General features: G+C 47.0%; 1 protein-coding gene across 4 annotated transcripts in view; it reads right to left on the minus strand.

Annotated features, from left to right (window-relative positions):
- The window catches only part of LDLRAD4 (low density lipoprotein receptor class A domain containing 4), a 411417-nt gene that overhangs the window by 192992 nt on the left and 202224 nt on the right, over nucleotides 1-16201 (minus strand). The window contains exon 1 of one of the 4 annotated variants that reach the window (XM_069620818.1): nucleotides 7723-8043. The exons of the other annotated variants lie outside the window; for them this stretch is intronic. The gene's annotated coding sequence lies outside the window, so the exon portion shown is untranslated. Of the gene's footprint in view, nucleotides 1-7722; nucleotides 8044-16201 lie in introns of those variants that run through there. 4 annotated transcript variants of the gene reach the window in all.

The raw sequence follows: 16201 nt of genomic DNA on the forward strand, positions 1-16201 counted from the left end.
ATTATGAAACGATTCCCCAATCTGAGTGGCAAGCTTCAAACTGTTGGGAAGGAGAGAGGGTCTTCCCAACCCCTAGGCGATACCAAATGAGAAACGCTAAGAGAACACATCCAGGGAGCAAGGGAGATGGGGGTGCACAGAGAGGAGGGGGCATGGTCACCTTAGTGCACGCATTACAAGCTAAGTGGTAGATGCGGGTGTGAACGCCATCTTGGCGGACGGCAGCCATCCTAAAATTTAGGCCCATGGACGGCGAATAACATTTTGTGTGTTAGTAATAGACCCTTTGCATGAGCGTGAACACCACCCCCACTCTGGCCAGGTTTCAGCTATCCATAAAAGATGGAGGACCTTGGGAGTAGCTGATCTGTCTAGGAGTGAGTGAAGCATGTACGTTTGTGTGACCTAGTCTCTCCCCCCTGAGCCCATCCCTGTATCTGCCAGGTGCATTGTTACAACGATAGAATAACATTGTTTTTGCAGAGTATCCAATTGTTAGGTCAGCTTCACCACGGATGAAGAGCCCAGTGATGCCCACGTGGACAAATATGGCTAGATGAAGACAGACCAATGGCCTGGCATCCCATATGGAGCAGGCCCTACATGTATTGTATAGGGCTTCTTAAATCCGTATTGTCGAATTGTACTATATGTAATTATGTCATTAGTGAGCTCAGAACGTTCAGCGGCAGAGTTCTTTGCTGATGCACTTCTATTTTGTAGAAATAAATACTTGATATCCTTGGTAGTGTTTATTGGGTCTTTTTTCTGGTGTGAGCGTGCAGGGGCTTGACTTTATTTGGTGGCCCCAACGTGATCCCAGCAACCCCTGTGCTGACGGAGGCTTCGAGGCCACTTCTCAGAAGGGGCCACCCCCACCTGCAGTGACCAGTCCCAGACACGTCAGTCCCAGAGGTGTGCAGGAGCTATTTTTACAGAATTCCTGTCTACTCTGTGAAGTGAGGCCAGCTCAGTATCCGGAACCATTGTTGGAACCCTGGGACGGTGGAGTCCGGGTGAACACGCATATGTGAGTATACACTTGCAAGTGATAACAAGTAGGGGAGTGGTATATAGGGAAGAGTATGATTTGGAGTGAGTGGAGGAGGAGGTCGTTTGTATGGTGTGGGTGTGATTTTTTGCTTTTTTTTTTAGGGAGGATATTACGGAAAGGAAAAGGGGAGTGTGGGGAGCCTCCCCGAGTGAGGGGAGAAGGTGGTACCACTTATATTGTGTAATGGGGGAAAGGAAATAAATAGGAGCCGTGCATAATTAGTGGGCTTGTATATAGTAGTGGTTATTTTAGCTTATTGTTTTAGTGTTTTGTAACTTTTTTGTGTAAGGTGAAGGCCCGAGTTTGGCATTGGTAGAATAACGGTCTGTTCTAAGTGTGTGAAGTGTGAGTGGGTGCGTGTGAAGGGGAGGGGAGGGGAGGGAAAGCAACGTGGGCTGACGGGGAGGAGGAAACAGAGAATTCATTTTTTGTTGTGACATTTACAGCATGCGCAGCACGCGATTAGGAGTGTAAGGACACTTCACAGAGCATACATCGCTGCAATTGAAGGGGAGACCCCTTTAGATTACATGTACAAGGCTTTGCCCTTGAACAGGGAGAAAATAAGCAGTGGGTGACAGAAACAAGAGGGGGCGGGGGGAGTCTCCGCTCATGGACAAAGCAGGGAACCCATAATAAGGGAATTCTGGAGCATATGATTACATTTCTTGCAGCGAAGTACAAGATTAAACAGCTACAGACAAGAAAGGAATAGATTTATGGAAGATGATTGAGAGCGTGGAAGACTCCAATGAGGGAGGGGCACGGCACACCCATGAAGGGGACAAACTAGCAGAAGCGGGTGGGACACGAACATAATACAAGGGGTTATTTCTATTTATTTATTTGTATATGGTTTAACATTTAAACCATTTAGAGGACTATAAAATATAGAAATTACATAGACTAAATAAATCACTTACTTAAAAAAAAGCCTCACAGGCTAACATAATACTCACATACATATACCTTAAGATTGCATCCTAAAATGCACAAGTTTAAAATTAATCAAGCATATAAAATGCATACATTTCCCAAGAATATCAAGACCGATGTACCCATTGGCAGCGCTCGCAGTGATGGGGTACACCAACCCAAACTATGTGGCCACTCTGGCCACAGCCCCCCACCCCCATATAGACCCACTCCAGTAACCGCTCAACCTCAGCAGTGTGCAGGGCAGAGGGAATTAGAAGGGGCATCAGAATCAGTGACAAGCAGAGCTAGCATGACTGCCAACAGCACAGAGCGAGACAAAGGGGAGCAGACTAGACGAGTGGAGAGCGAGGGACATTTTAAGATTGGACATTATGGCAATAAAAGATGTGCATATAGAGAAGAAAGAGGACAGACAAGCATGCAGCACAGGGTACGGAACTGTAAGGTCCGACAGAAGTTTAGGTAGAGATCCAGGAGATGAAGGTTGGAGTACTGTAGATGAATTTGAGGAGGACAGTGAAGAGGAAGCGCAACAGACATCGGAAATACACCTCGAGTGGAAAGTTTGTGGGAGGAGAGGGTAAGGTTTGGCCGGAAGGAAGTGGCAATGAAAAAAGAAAAAGGGAAGTGGTGGAAGAAAGGAAGGGAAGAAAGTGGGCCTACAGATGCCTCTGATAGACAAGGGTGTGGGTAGAGCACAGTATGTGCATTGGGCGCAGATGGACAAGAACAATTTGATCAAAGTGCTCCCATTGTTAACAGCAGGGGCGGGGAAATGGATATACGCATTTGAAAAACAGATTGCAGGTGTACTCCTTGCAGTGGGTGAAATGAAAAATATATTAGTGGGAGATCAAGCTGTAGACATTTGGATTAAAGCACAATACCCAGTAGCGAGGTTAGACAATGATGCGCAGGACGGCGCACCGCTCAACATCAGCGCACAGGTGTGGGATGTGCTTCGGCACACGTACTCCAACACGACAGACCAATCAATTATGCAATATACTGTGGGTGATGACGAAGGCCCCGCACAGTACATTATTAAGGTTCAGCAGATGTGGAGGGCCGGAGGGCAGAGAAAAGGGACCAGTGGGACCGATCAGTTCCTCTTTTTATTTCGTTATCAAAAGGGGCTTATCAAAGGAAGTGCAGAAGACACTAGATAGAATTGTGGGCATTAAAGCGAAAGGGGTGGGTGGAAATTTAGACTATAATAATACACCACTTCAAACAAATAAGGGAAAGTGAAAGGGAAACCGCACAGTAGTTGCAGGCAAATGAGGCGAAACTGGCACAAAGAAAGCTTGCTAAGACAGCTGTACAGGGGACGGCGCCCAGACCTTCACAGACAGGCGCCAGGGAGCATGCAGGAGTCACAGATGTCCGAACAGCTGCATTTTGACCAGAAGGAGGACCAGGGCAGTGGGAGGGGGTGGACAGCAGTACCCCACCCAGGAGTGGCAGTAAGGAGATCAGCAGTATGGGAGGGGTGGATTTGGGGGGGTTGAATGGGCTTTGGAGACATGGGCGGGTAATGGTTCCTTACATTGTTGGAACTGCGGGAAGTGGGGAAATGTTTCGAGTGAGTGTAGAAGCAGGCCAGGGCTCGGATATAATGCATACAATAATAATCATCCAAAGCCCCAGAATACACAACAAATGCCAACACTGAGGATGACCCCCATGCACTATGAAATACACCAAGCAAACACGCAGTTCCCACCCCGGTCCCCCTGGGCACAGGCAAAACAACAGCAGCACCCACAACAGCAGTATGCGCAACAAACTATGCCCCAACACAGAAATGGTAACCTGCGCACACCCAAGGAAGTGCCGACGGGCACCATAGTGCCCTACCGAGGTGTGAGCATGATGGGAAACAACCCTTTCACATTCCCCAAAACAAACACATACCCGAATTAGGACAGCCCACAGAGAGCGCCTCGATCCCAGTTCTAGGATCCTACGCCCTGAAGAGGAAAGCTTTGGTGGGCGCACAGACAGGAAACAAACACATTTTTATGGTCAACACAGGTGCCACAAAATCATGCATCAGTGAGGGAGATTTCCTACTATCAGGCCAAACTCTTGACACGCAGGGCTTCTCTGGGGCGGTCTCCATGGTTCCATATACTGAAGAGGTTGAGATCAAAATAGAGTGAAGGTGGTGCAGAGTCCCTCAATTATATTCTGAAAGCTCCCAAGTAAACTTGGTGGGCAGGAATCTGCTCAGCAAGCTCAATATGACCATCTCATTTACAGACAGTGGCATAGTTTTCACCATGCCAGGGATGTGCGCCATGAGGGCAATGCTGATAATCCAAGCAATGGTAGGAGAAGTGGTGGTTACTCGGATTTCCATAGCACAGACATGTTCGTGTATGGAATAACAGTGCTTGTGGAGGCAGTGCCACAGATTGGCAAAGATTGTTGGCGAGTGCCCACAGATCTAATTTTTTCGCCCCGTCGTGTCCCTTGAGTTGGCGCCAGGCACAATAATGTTCCTAGATATATAAGGATTGGTGATTTCAACAAAAAGGGTTGTTGTTATAGGGAATGACCAGGATGGGTGCGAGTGGCGCACAGTACTTTGCATTGATCCCACGGTACCCCCGAAGGAAGTGACTGACGCAGAATTTTTGAGGACACACTAGATGGTGGAGAAATAGTGTTAGCAATCTTCATCACCTGTGAAAAATGGTGCAGTACCGGAATATCCAGTGTCCCCTGATGGCCCCTGCGGCCCCACCCCAGGTCGTTGAGGCAGATTTAGAGCAGCCCGCCCCGCCCTTTTGTTCTCCAACTAAATTTACCTTGGACACAGTCTATACTGGACGGGGTCACATCTGGCATCTGACTTCATACTCCTGAATTATTATTTGATAGTTCGCCTTGCAAAAAAAGGGAAAAGGTAATCCATCCAGAGTCCATCACACAGCAAAACACCATGTGTTATTAACTCCCCGTTGCCTCTTCAAACAACTTCACATAGACAATCCTCATGATGGCAGATGTGTTTTAGAACATACCTTCCTTTCTGCAATCCCAATCGATGGTCCGCGTTAATGGATCCACAGGCACGCAGAACCCTCATTTTTCCCCTTCAACGTTACCCCAAGCGTACATCTGTTGCATTTCACCCGCTTTGCACCTTCTCCCTACTCGTTTTACTACAAAGACTATGGTCCGGATACTCCAAGGATTTCTGTTTTACTGGTAGCACCAGAACAACTGTGTGTCTGCTAATTATTGCAAAAGTGAACCTTAATCCCTTTGTTTCAAACTTCTCTTCAAACCTCAAATTTAACAAATTGGGACACATTTGGAAATGCCAGGTGCAGACATATTTGCAGGCCTGAGTGTATTGAGATAGTAAAGTCAGGGAAGAAACTACTTGCTCTAAAATACCTGGTATCTCTTAATGCTCTGATCCTGGACCAAAGGAAAGGAAACACATTAGTACAACAACAGTGTACTGTGCAGGTTTGCTAGCTCTATTCTTTTTGTGATTGCGCCACCCTCATTTTTGCAACATCTTCTATTTGTTTAAAAAAGTGTGCTTCTGCTTGCTGGCAGTAAAAGGGAACATGTTTTCCAAGCCCTGGCCACCCTACCAGTTGGCTGCCTGTGGGCAAGAGTTCAATGCCTGTGTATCCTGCAGTGAGCTTTGAGGCATCTCTCCGCCTGCCAACCAGCATGCCAAGCTGGGATAAACGGGTGTCTGAGGCTGTCCCAATTTCAAGTAGCCTTTCTCTGAACCGAAGGCTCCTGCCTCCCATTACCCTTATGCAGACTATGGTCTTCGGAAGCCCCCCTCACTCCCAAAGTACTTTGAGGCCATAATAATGGCAGTAGAGGCTTTATCATTAAAATCTAGCATTCATCTCTCCAGCAAATGAGGTTTAATTTCTGACCCCTTCTTGACTCCTCAGATCCTGCTTGGATATTTTTCCCCAATTTTCTAAATTTAGAGGGGTTTGGGTTGGGAGGTAGAGGATTCTCAGTGACGTCGGCTTCCCTCTGGAACATAACATAGCTCTGGGATTGCCACCAACCACTTCCCGTACAGTACTTAGAAGCCCTGTGGCGCCAACTTCAGCTGAATCCCAAACCCGTCCAGCTTCAGCGCCGAGAGGCATGGAACAGTACTTATGCGCTTGGGTAACTCCCAGCACATGACATGTTTACACAAATCGGTTTTTCATATTCTCACGTATGAAAAATCCCTTCCCCTTCGCACATCTCGATGGACGATTAAGACGCCTCTGACATCCTAACCTGGCTTCCTTAATTAAAAGTTAGTGAAGTACGTGAGGACTAGAAGTGTGTACCCAATTAAATGGTAATTTATCAACCTTGGCCACTTTCTTCATACCCTTATTCTAGAAACTTCAAAAGCAGTACTTTGTGAGAGTGCGAGTCACCTGGAAGAGGCCAGCCTCGGTACAACGCCCTTCTTACAAGTCATAACACAACTTTCGAGTACATGACACACTGCTCACAGAGCAGCCGGAATCGCCGTGCGGTTCAGCCGAGCAGAAGCTTTGCCCAGCCCCTCCGCCTGAGAATTATACACACAAAAAACATCATGCAGGTAGGCAGGCAGGCAGCAAGAGGGGCAATGTTGAAAAAATAAACGTGGCGAGTGCGGTAGGTAGACCGTATTCTCGCCAAGGAAATAGACTGCCACGTTCACTATCCATTCCTTTTACTTCTGCGCAGTTCAATAAGAGCAATGACGGCGTGGTCACCGCAGCTTTGCACCCGTCTTTGCGAGGAGTTGCTCAATTGTATTGCTCCGCGCAAACAAGGCCCATCCACGGTCATGATATCAATGCGCCTCGCAGCTCGGCTCCCCATCTCGTGATTCAAGTGCTGCGAGCCTTCTGGGGCGCGTGGAGCTCCCTCAACGTGGTATTTAAAATCAGGGGTGTCTCGGAAGTGCACGTACCCTGTTGGGGCCCCACCCTAAAAAAATAAATTAAAAAAAAAACAGGAGATCTAGGGGGGCTCATTCTAGCTGTGCAAGAGGTTGCCAGGCACCTGGGCCTAAACAAGGCACCAGGTCTGTAGCCTTCACTAATCAACCCTGATGTCAGTATCCATGATGTGATGTGCCAGGACAGCCTCTTCCATTACCTGTGCCCTCTCTCCCATCAGGTAACGTTCTCCTTATATTACAGAATTCTGTGCTGAAACAAGTGCTCCAATTCCATCATCATGCCCTGGCGGTCAAAATAGACCACTTATTCGGTCACCAGTGCTCTTCTTCGCGCAAAGCGCTTGGATGCACCTCTCAAACATCTGGAGCCGGGACCAGACCTCTTTCAGTAACAGTTCAGTGGGGTGATGGACCCACTCAACGGCCTACAAGTGACTCGCTCGAGACCCAGCTGGGTTCAGTCGTCCTTTGAGTAACACCGAGTTCAATTCTCACAATAGCTTGTAGCGCTCTAGCACCCACAGGTGAGCGTTCTGAGTCCTGGACTAGAGTGTCGCTCGCCTTGACGGGACGCTTCCGCCTGTGTTCCTTATACCAAGCTTAACTGGATCGAAACACCGCACATCTACAGGTTTGATGCACTTCTGGAGACTCAGGCCAGTGTCTTAATATAATCTATTGTTTTGGCTAGGAAAAGTCATGATCTGCATCTATGCAATATAACAACTCAGATTAATATGTGCAAGTGTCGGCAGCAAAAAGCGGTATGCAGTGCAGTGCTTACCAGAACATTCAAAGGCGAACGGACACGGACGCGGTTTTGGCCTAGGCTGCAACCACAAACATTCCAAGGCTCCCCGGCTGCAGCTCTGTGCACAGTGTCCTTGGGCGATGATGGCCACCGGCAAACAAAGCAAGGCAAAACTTTAAAGCACAATCAAAAGTTCTAGAATGTATGCTCCTGTCCTCCAGCATCTACATGGGTTGATCCCCATTTTAGAGGGGAGGAGGGCTAGGTGGAGGGGTGGAGGTGGCTGCATGGCACCCTCAGCTCCTGCCCATGTATGAGGTTCCAGGGCGCTCGCACGGTGAGAGGGTGCCTTTCCTGCGTTGTTTCTGCATCCCTGTCCCAGGCTGAACTCGCTGGAAGGTAGGTTGCATAATGCGTAAGGAGATTATCACGCTTTTAAATCTAAGGTGTTTGGGCAGCTGGGCAGGTGGTGTGTTACTTTAGCCTGTCTGAGCTGCCTGTGGTCACCTCAGCCAGAGGTTAGACGGTTTACTGGGCTCTCCACCTGAGAGTCTAGACAGGGCCCATGCCAAGCATTTCTTGGCTGTGCCGGGAAGGTTTTCGAGGCTGTCCGTGCCAAGAAGGGTTTCAGTACGTAGACTAGGATTCCTCGCCCTTTTGTTTCAAGTTTTAATGCTGCCTATTTAGGATCAAACACACCATTGTCTATCACACGATTATCTTGGAATATCTACACGACCACCTCACACTGCCGTTTATCACACTGTGAGGGCCTGCACCACCCTCTGTTCTCTCCCCTGGCATTCATCAAGCAGGCATTTGACTGCAACGAGGAGGAAAACTAACATAACTACTTACTGGAAGGCCTAAGAGCCAACGATGCAGTACAGATCAGAGTGGAAAAAGAACACGGCAAACATGGTGGTTTGCTATAAACATGCTCGGCACGCCAGCGGGGCCAGTTATCTCAGTCAATATGGACTGGATTACGGACTCTACGTATTATGAAGCTGGCGTAATGTGCTTTGAAAGGCACAATTTGCAAACACCCAAAAAAAAAAACGCAAATTGTTGCTCCCAGCTGTCACAGATTTTTTTGCAAAAGGTGTTTATGAATGTGGGCCTTTTGGGATGGGGGGTGTCTGTGCCAATTCTCTGACCCAGTCCAACCCCGGATAAAAGTTTCAACAAGTCTCTGAACGCTGAAGCGTGGCCCTTTCCTCCGATTTGACAAGAGATGTTGAAGTCACCACATTGCTGGAAGTAGTACATTTCATGGACGAGAAGAGGACCGTGATAAACAGGAAGGGGGGGGGGGGGGGGTCAGACGCAGTACAAAATCGAGCATTCATGAAAAATGCTAACCTGCACACTGCACACGCTGCCATGCTAACCACAATTAAACAGGAGAACACACCACTACTATACACCTCTGTGTACAATTACCTGTGTATATAACCATGTATATTGTCATCCTTTTGCTGTCAATGCATCCTGTAACTACTTGGAATGTGTAACTCTAAAATGTAAGCTTAAAGTATTCTTGAACACACGCCCGGATACCTTCGGGTCTGGCGCGCGCTATAAATGAATAAACAAACTGCAGAAATCACGTGAGCAGAAACAGTAAGCAAGTGGATCCGTAAACACAAGAAACAAGGCACTAAACGTAATGGTCATTTTGTAACGCGACAGCTCCCAAGGTAGCAATCCTCCGCCGCTGAGGCTTGCCTGGAAAGTGTCAGTGGAGAGGAAGACTAACATGGGAAGGAGCAAAAAAAAACAAGAGTAAATAGCTTAGGCAGTGCTAGAAGTATACCAAAATAAGTAGTGAAACTGCGACCACAGCAGAGGACATACTAGGCGGAAGGGAGCACGGTGCAACACATTTTTCAAGGGTTGCAGCGGGTAGTAAAGTGGAGAAGTGAGCTTTTACTTCACAAAGAACATTTCCGGAATGGTGAAAATGGTTGCAAAAACTAGTGGAACTGTTGACAGTAAAAAATAAAAGTAGTGAAACACCGGTCCCGACCGTTTCACAACTCAAAGAGTCTCAAAGAAAAAGGGAGGGGGTTTGCCTATGAAATGACCAGCAGGAAACAAGACATAGGGCCTCATTAGGGGTCCGGCGGTAACCGTGCCAGTGATATTGGTGGGTTTCCGCCGAACTCGTAATGATTTATTGGCCCCTGACTTTCCGGTAAGACCGGGGGATTACAACCCCGGGGGCCCGGAAAGTCAGGCACCAGTAAATTGTAAATCCCCATAGTGTCCCATAGGACTCTATAGGAGTGGGGACCATGGAAGCACCGGAACCATTAATAATGGTGCCGGTGCTTCCGTGAAAACTCTGCGGACGGGTGCCGTCACGCCCGGCATGTCTGACCTGCCAGGCCGGACGGCATCCGCCTGCAGAGTTGTAGTGTGCCGGTTTGTAAACAACGGTGCCAGTAAACTTACTGGCACCGTTGTTTCCGGACCGGCAGGCTCTGAATGTGCCCCATAGTGTCTTACACCTAGAAACTGAAGATAATTTCAAAAATGAACAAGTTGCCCAATTATCTGCAACCATAACATGGTTCACTGTATACAGTATCGGTGTTGCCCACTACCTTCACTGTCCTATCTGGAGATCACCACCAGCGTGAGGTGAAGCACAAACAAAGGAATGAGTGCAACATTGCATTATGCAGCCTGCTTCCCCCTCTACCTCCTCGCCCTTCATTCGCAGCACTTTGAGACAGCCGTGCAACCAACACGGCACACTGCACCGAATTCCTCTTCATCTCCACTCACTGTACAGATGAAAGAGGAGGGCATCAATGACGTGCCGGTTTGGTGTCAATGACAGATCAATTCGGCCCTTCTGCCTGCAGGCGGAGGCCAGGACTAGGCAGGCCTGCTCATATTAAACTGTTTGGGCTGGATCTCAGTTTTCTGACTACGCGGTTGAACATTGATATGCAATAGAAACCTTTCCTTCAGCAAATATGCAGGCCACAGATGTGACAGTCGGCCACCATGCACCAATCAGCAGATAGTGAAGAACAGATCGCTTGCATAGGTTTATTATTATATAGAGATCGAAGAGTTGATCTAATACAGCAATCGCAGTGTTCACCTGGACCGTGTTAGAGTGTAGACAATAGTGAGTAGCTTTAGAGAGCACTTCAGATTTCAGGCCAAAGTGGACATGTTTATTACATCTACAAAATTGGGTCAGATTGAAACCTGCTCCCTGGAGGCGTGAGGCTTCGCAGAAGTGTGCGAAATGGCTGAGCCAGCGGTAGACAGAATCCCTGCCCAGGCCATTTAAAGATGAAGTGCAGGAGTAGGAGAGCGCTCCAAAAGAGGACACCCGTTTTATTTCATCCTCGCGCTAGGCTCGACGCACGTCTGCTCTATACAAGCTCACAGTCTAAATGGGGAAATGTTGGCTAACCATGGGGAAATCCGACTAATGACATGTGCGAGGCAATGCATAGACACCTTAATGTGCCACATCACTGTGGCTTATTTAGAGGAATAGAGCACTACACGATGTTAAATTCTGGACCTACTAAACCAGGTAAAAATATAAACTAAGATAGTTTAGCTGCCAAAAAAACCAACCTTGCCGGGGCAGGACTAGCTTGATTCCCAGATGGCTGTCTAACCTAGGAGCTCCGGCGACAGAGCCGCTTCAATGCTACAGCAATGCATGCAAGCCTTATGCAGTATGGTCGAGGCAGTGGGTTCAGCAAGATCTACTTCTAAATGGTTGATGGACTGTCCAGACGCAGCACACTTTGTGCCCAAATGCTACCTTGAAACATGGCGAGGTACTGAAAACAGAAGCCACTGCTGTGCTAGAAAACAGAAGTTCCAGATGTCTCCCGAGTAGTGGGCCAGGCATCAAATCACCACCAGCAGTGGCCGGAATTAAAAAGAAAGTATGATGTAGGGTGAGACACAGTTAAAATACTGAGGTGGTTAACAGGGAACTCGCATACTCCTTCAGAGCGAGCGGGCCATGGTACTGAGGGGTGGAAGGGGCTGGCCAAAGCACTGGCTGTGTGACCGGCGGCTGCTGTGGCTTACCAGTGGTGGGGTACTGAATCGAGAAAGAAGATCATGAGGGGGGGGGCAGCCGTTTGCAGCAGTTAGCTGTGCAGCACCCCAAAGGCATCTGCAAAAGAAGAATACTGCAGAGCCTAGATCGCATTTGGTGCGAGATCTTTCGCCAGCCCTCTAGCATCAATGTCCCAAAAAAGTAGCAAAAAAAAGGAAGAAACGTGGGTGAACTTTTTCCCCCATCTAAAAGTGAGAATAAACTGATAAGATGGCGACGTCCTCTCAGGAACCAGAGTTAACACGGGATGAGGGACTGTGGATTGCTTCTTTCAAGACCATTCACCATGTGGAGGTCAAGTGAATCCTAATGAAGGTAGGCTGGCCTCTTCTCATCAACTCATAGGACCATATAAATGACACTGACAAGATCAAAGACTTGATCTTGCCAGGAAAAGGGGTAAACCCCTCTCCCTGGGATAAGGGAGGTGATGGGGGAAGATCAAGAGCGATCACGAGTACTGACGAAAATCTCAGTAAAGCAGGCCCCAATCCCTCTCTCTCCCTGTGCCCATGTGTATTTGTGCAGAACCATGTCTCCTACCATGCCTCTTGCCAAAGATGCTGACCAGTGTTTATTTTCTTGTTTTGGATCCAGCATGATGCTAGACTATCGGACTGACTGAGGTAAATGAAAAGGAGCAATAACATCACCCCCATCAGAAGTGAACAGTGAGCCCTAAAGAGCCCTAAAGAGTGACTTGAACGCCAGCCAGAACCTGCAGAGAGAAGCCACAAGCGTACACGGCAATCACCAAGACAGTGCAGTCCCCGTGGAACACACCTTCCCACATACATCTACTAAACCACCAGGGACAAAAACACAGCCTTATCAACAATATCAGGAACATGTTCCCCCATAACATAATACGAACAACTACCAGAGACTCCATACACCACCATTGCGTGAGTGCCCACAGAACCAGAGGGCAGAGGCTTAAGCCCATTTTGAGAGATTCCCTCTGCATGTAGACATCCTGGAGCCGGGAAAGTAAATCAGATTGGCTAGGGAAAACGAACCAATCCCTGAGAAAGGAGGGGTACCCAAGGGGAACAGAAGTGGTGTGTACTGGGTAAAGTCAGCAGTGGAGGATGGCCAAGAGACTATCAGGAGGAAGGAGGGAGCAGCGCATCGTGGAAGAGATTGTTGGAAAAGATGAGGTTTTGGTTAAGGAGTGTTTGTGGTACTGCAGTGTGAGTGAGAGACCAGTGTGTAGTGAGGGTAGAGCAAGGACCTACTGTGATGAGGCCGGCACTGGGTGAAAGAAGGGAGTTTGAGTAGTTGGGATTGGAAGAGTATTAGTGGTTGGAGGATTAGAAGCATGGGCAGAGTAGCAGTGTGGGTGGGTAGAGTGGTAGCAGTAGTGGGAAGGAGTGTGGGATGTTTTTACCCATTCATCCGAGCCCTACCAAAAAAAAAAAAAAACCTGTGCATTACTGGCATTGAAAACATAATGATGGCCAGAGTTTCCCAGAAAATGCCCAGGGAAATGCATGAAGAATAGGCTGCCACCCATTTTTGCCGATGTTATGGGCACAGAAGGGCACTGCCTAAAACCACCATTGGACTACCCACACAGTAGCCTGAAACCATTGGGAATGGCAATGCTGATTGCCAAAAGCAACCTAGAACTGTGGGGAATTCATTTTCCTAAATCCCAAAAATGGTTGCATTACCAGTACTCACCACTATCAGAAAGCCGGCGTTTTAAAACCACCAGACTTTTGTGTAAAACTGAATAAATGAACCCAAAGCAGGCCAAAGAAAGACTTACTGAGAGGTGGATACAATGTAAAGTTATATTTTGAAGTGACTTGAAGGTTTATAACAAGACTGGCTGAGCTCTGCAGGTCTGCAGCGGCTTAAACTGAAACTGGATTTAAAATTACCAAAAATCAAAATGTGTAAATAAATTGAGGGACAAACTTGTGACCGTCACATAGTTTGTCACTGTTAAAATGTCATAGTTTTGAACTTAGAATCAGCATTCTAGCTGCATATGTAAAAATTGTTAGTTTTATTTGAATGCAGAAAACTGGGTAACTAAAAGTGACATTAGCTGGGGCCTGGCTTAAGGAACTGGATTCTGCCTGACAACTTCCCCCCAATTGGAGTGAAACTGGATCCACAGCAGTTCTCAGGCCTGGCTGCATTCTGAGGGGAGGTTACCCCTCTCTGATTGAATTACCAAGGGACTGCTAGAGACTAAACAAAGGACCCAGGCAGAGGGTTTATTGGGGGGAGGCCATAAATGGCTTCCTCTTGAACAATGGGCCTTCCAGGGCCCAGGCAGATGGTTTATTGGGGGAATCGTAAAATAGCTTCCTCTTGGCAGAAGCTGGGAGGGGCAGGGTCTCTGAGCTTGGCAGAAACTGGATAAACTGGTTTCTCCACCATGTGACCTGGGAAGACACACCCCTGATGGCCAGAATATGATTTTAAGAAAGATGTATAACTCATGGTGCGGACTTGTCAAAATTATTTAAATGATACCATAAATCTTGTGATTTTTCTGTACACGTTTTAAGACGCATTGGGAATTTGTGTGATGTTCTGGGGCAAGACCCTGCTATTTATGTATACTACAGACTCTGTGTTTAAGCTAGAGACATGGGAATTTACTGGAGTATGTATTGACAGGCAGTGTATATGTGTATAATTTTTAATGAAAACCCAATATTGCAAACCCAGTTAAAAAACGCAAAATGTTGCCGTTTCTGAATGCAAGCTCTTAGAAACATCAGAGTTTGAACAGAGTATACCTCATGTGATACGTGATGGGTGCATGTAATTTCAAACCACTGTGTATCTATGAAATATGTCTTTAGGTCAAATATAGATTTGTGGGCAAACTCACCAGGGGAGGATCCTATGAACGATAAAACCTACAGCATCTCCATGACACACATTTCCTTCCCCCAATCAAAGCAGTACGGAAAGCTTGACCAATGGGCAGTTGAAAGAGGGGCTGGCTAGTGATGCTGCACACACACCCACTTTCAAAAGACATAAAAAGAGCCACTGGAAGCTAGAGAGGAGATTCAAATCCAGTTGCTGCAACGCGCTCTGCCGGACCATACAACATCCAGAAGATACCAGATTCAACACTTAGACTTTAAAACTCCAAAGAACTTGATTCAGAACTCAAAGCAAGGGCCTAAACCCACACACTGAGAACTCTTCTCAGTAGGCCTCAGCATCCAGCAAACCTAACAGCGGTAGCAGCATCCAGGAGCCGTGCAGATCAGCGCTGGGTCCAGAAAAAGCTGTGCAGAAAGATCCAGAAGCAGTGCTGTACCCAGAGAAAGTAGAGCAGTATCCAGAACCAGAGGCCAGAGATCCAGAGTGACCCAGACCGCTGTTAGCAGAACCAGAGAGCTGACCCAGATCACTGTGAAGTGCCGAGACCAGAACCGGAGTCCAGTCCAAAACCTGACCAGATCCGTGGGGAGGCCTATTTCAAAATATATTGCGAGTACCTAGCAGAACTGTGCAGAACCAATCTCTTAGTTAAAATAATATAATCCAATCTATTTAAATCTATTTAAATCTAACCAGAACTGCCTCCTAACTGTCACCTGTCATTTGCAAAGCTGTCACCTGTCATTTTCTAGCTGCAAGCTGTAACCTGTCGCTTTGAACTTTTAAAATTTCAAATCCGAAAAACTAACTTTATTTAATAGTCCGCATCTCTGGAACCGTTTGGGCTAGGAACTTGGTTCAACTTTCCTCTGAAAGCTTTTCAACAAGCTTAGAACCGACTTGCTAGTCCTTATACTTTTGCCGTAATCGTGGTTCACGCATTCGCGAATTTTGCCGCGATTCGCGATTTGGTTAAAAATCCAGCCACGTGTGAAAACAGCAGCTTCCTTGCTTTCCTTTGCCAAAAATTCGTTTAACCTGCTAGTTACTCCTAGATCCTTGCTAAAGTGAGCCTGAACTCATCCCAAGTATATTTCACTCACCCTGAACCTCCTAAAGGGAATTAAAACCATTTTTAGCATATTCCTCACTTCATTGCCACCTCTCAAAGCACTTGCCTGTATTTCAAACTCATACCTGTTTTCTCTAAGCTTGCTGGGGTGAACTGGATTACATTTGATTGCATTTCTGAGAACTGTGTGCTTTCCTCTTCATCTCCTTACACTGCATAAAGGGGGGGGGTGAATTGTCCAAGAAAGTGATTACATTGTCTTTTGCTGAAATCCTATCAAGTTATTTTCTGTACTGCATTTTCATTCCACATGGCATCTATTTGAAACCATAAAAGTATTGTTGCTATCTTATCCATCCTATAACCACTCATCATTGATTATAAAGAAGTGTGCTAGTGCCAGACTATCCATTATTGATTACTGCTCAGATTAAGTGTGATATTCAATTATATATATTGTTTAAATT

Source organism: Ambystoma mexicanum, chromosome 5q (genome assembly GCF_040938575.1).
Source record: "Ambystoma mexicanum isolate Mex_15411 chromosome 5q, UKY_AmexF1_1, whole genome shotgun sequence".
NCBI lineage: Eukaryota > Metazoa > Chordata > Amphibia > Caudata > Ambystomatidae > Ambystoma > Ambystoma mexicanum.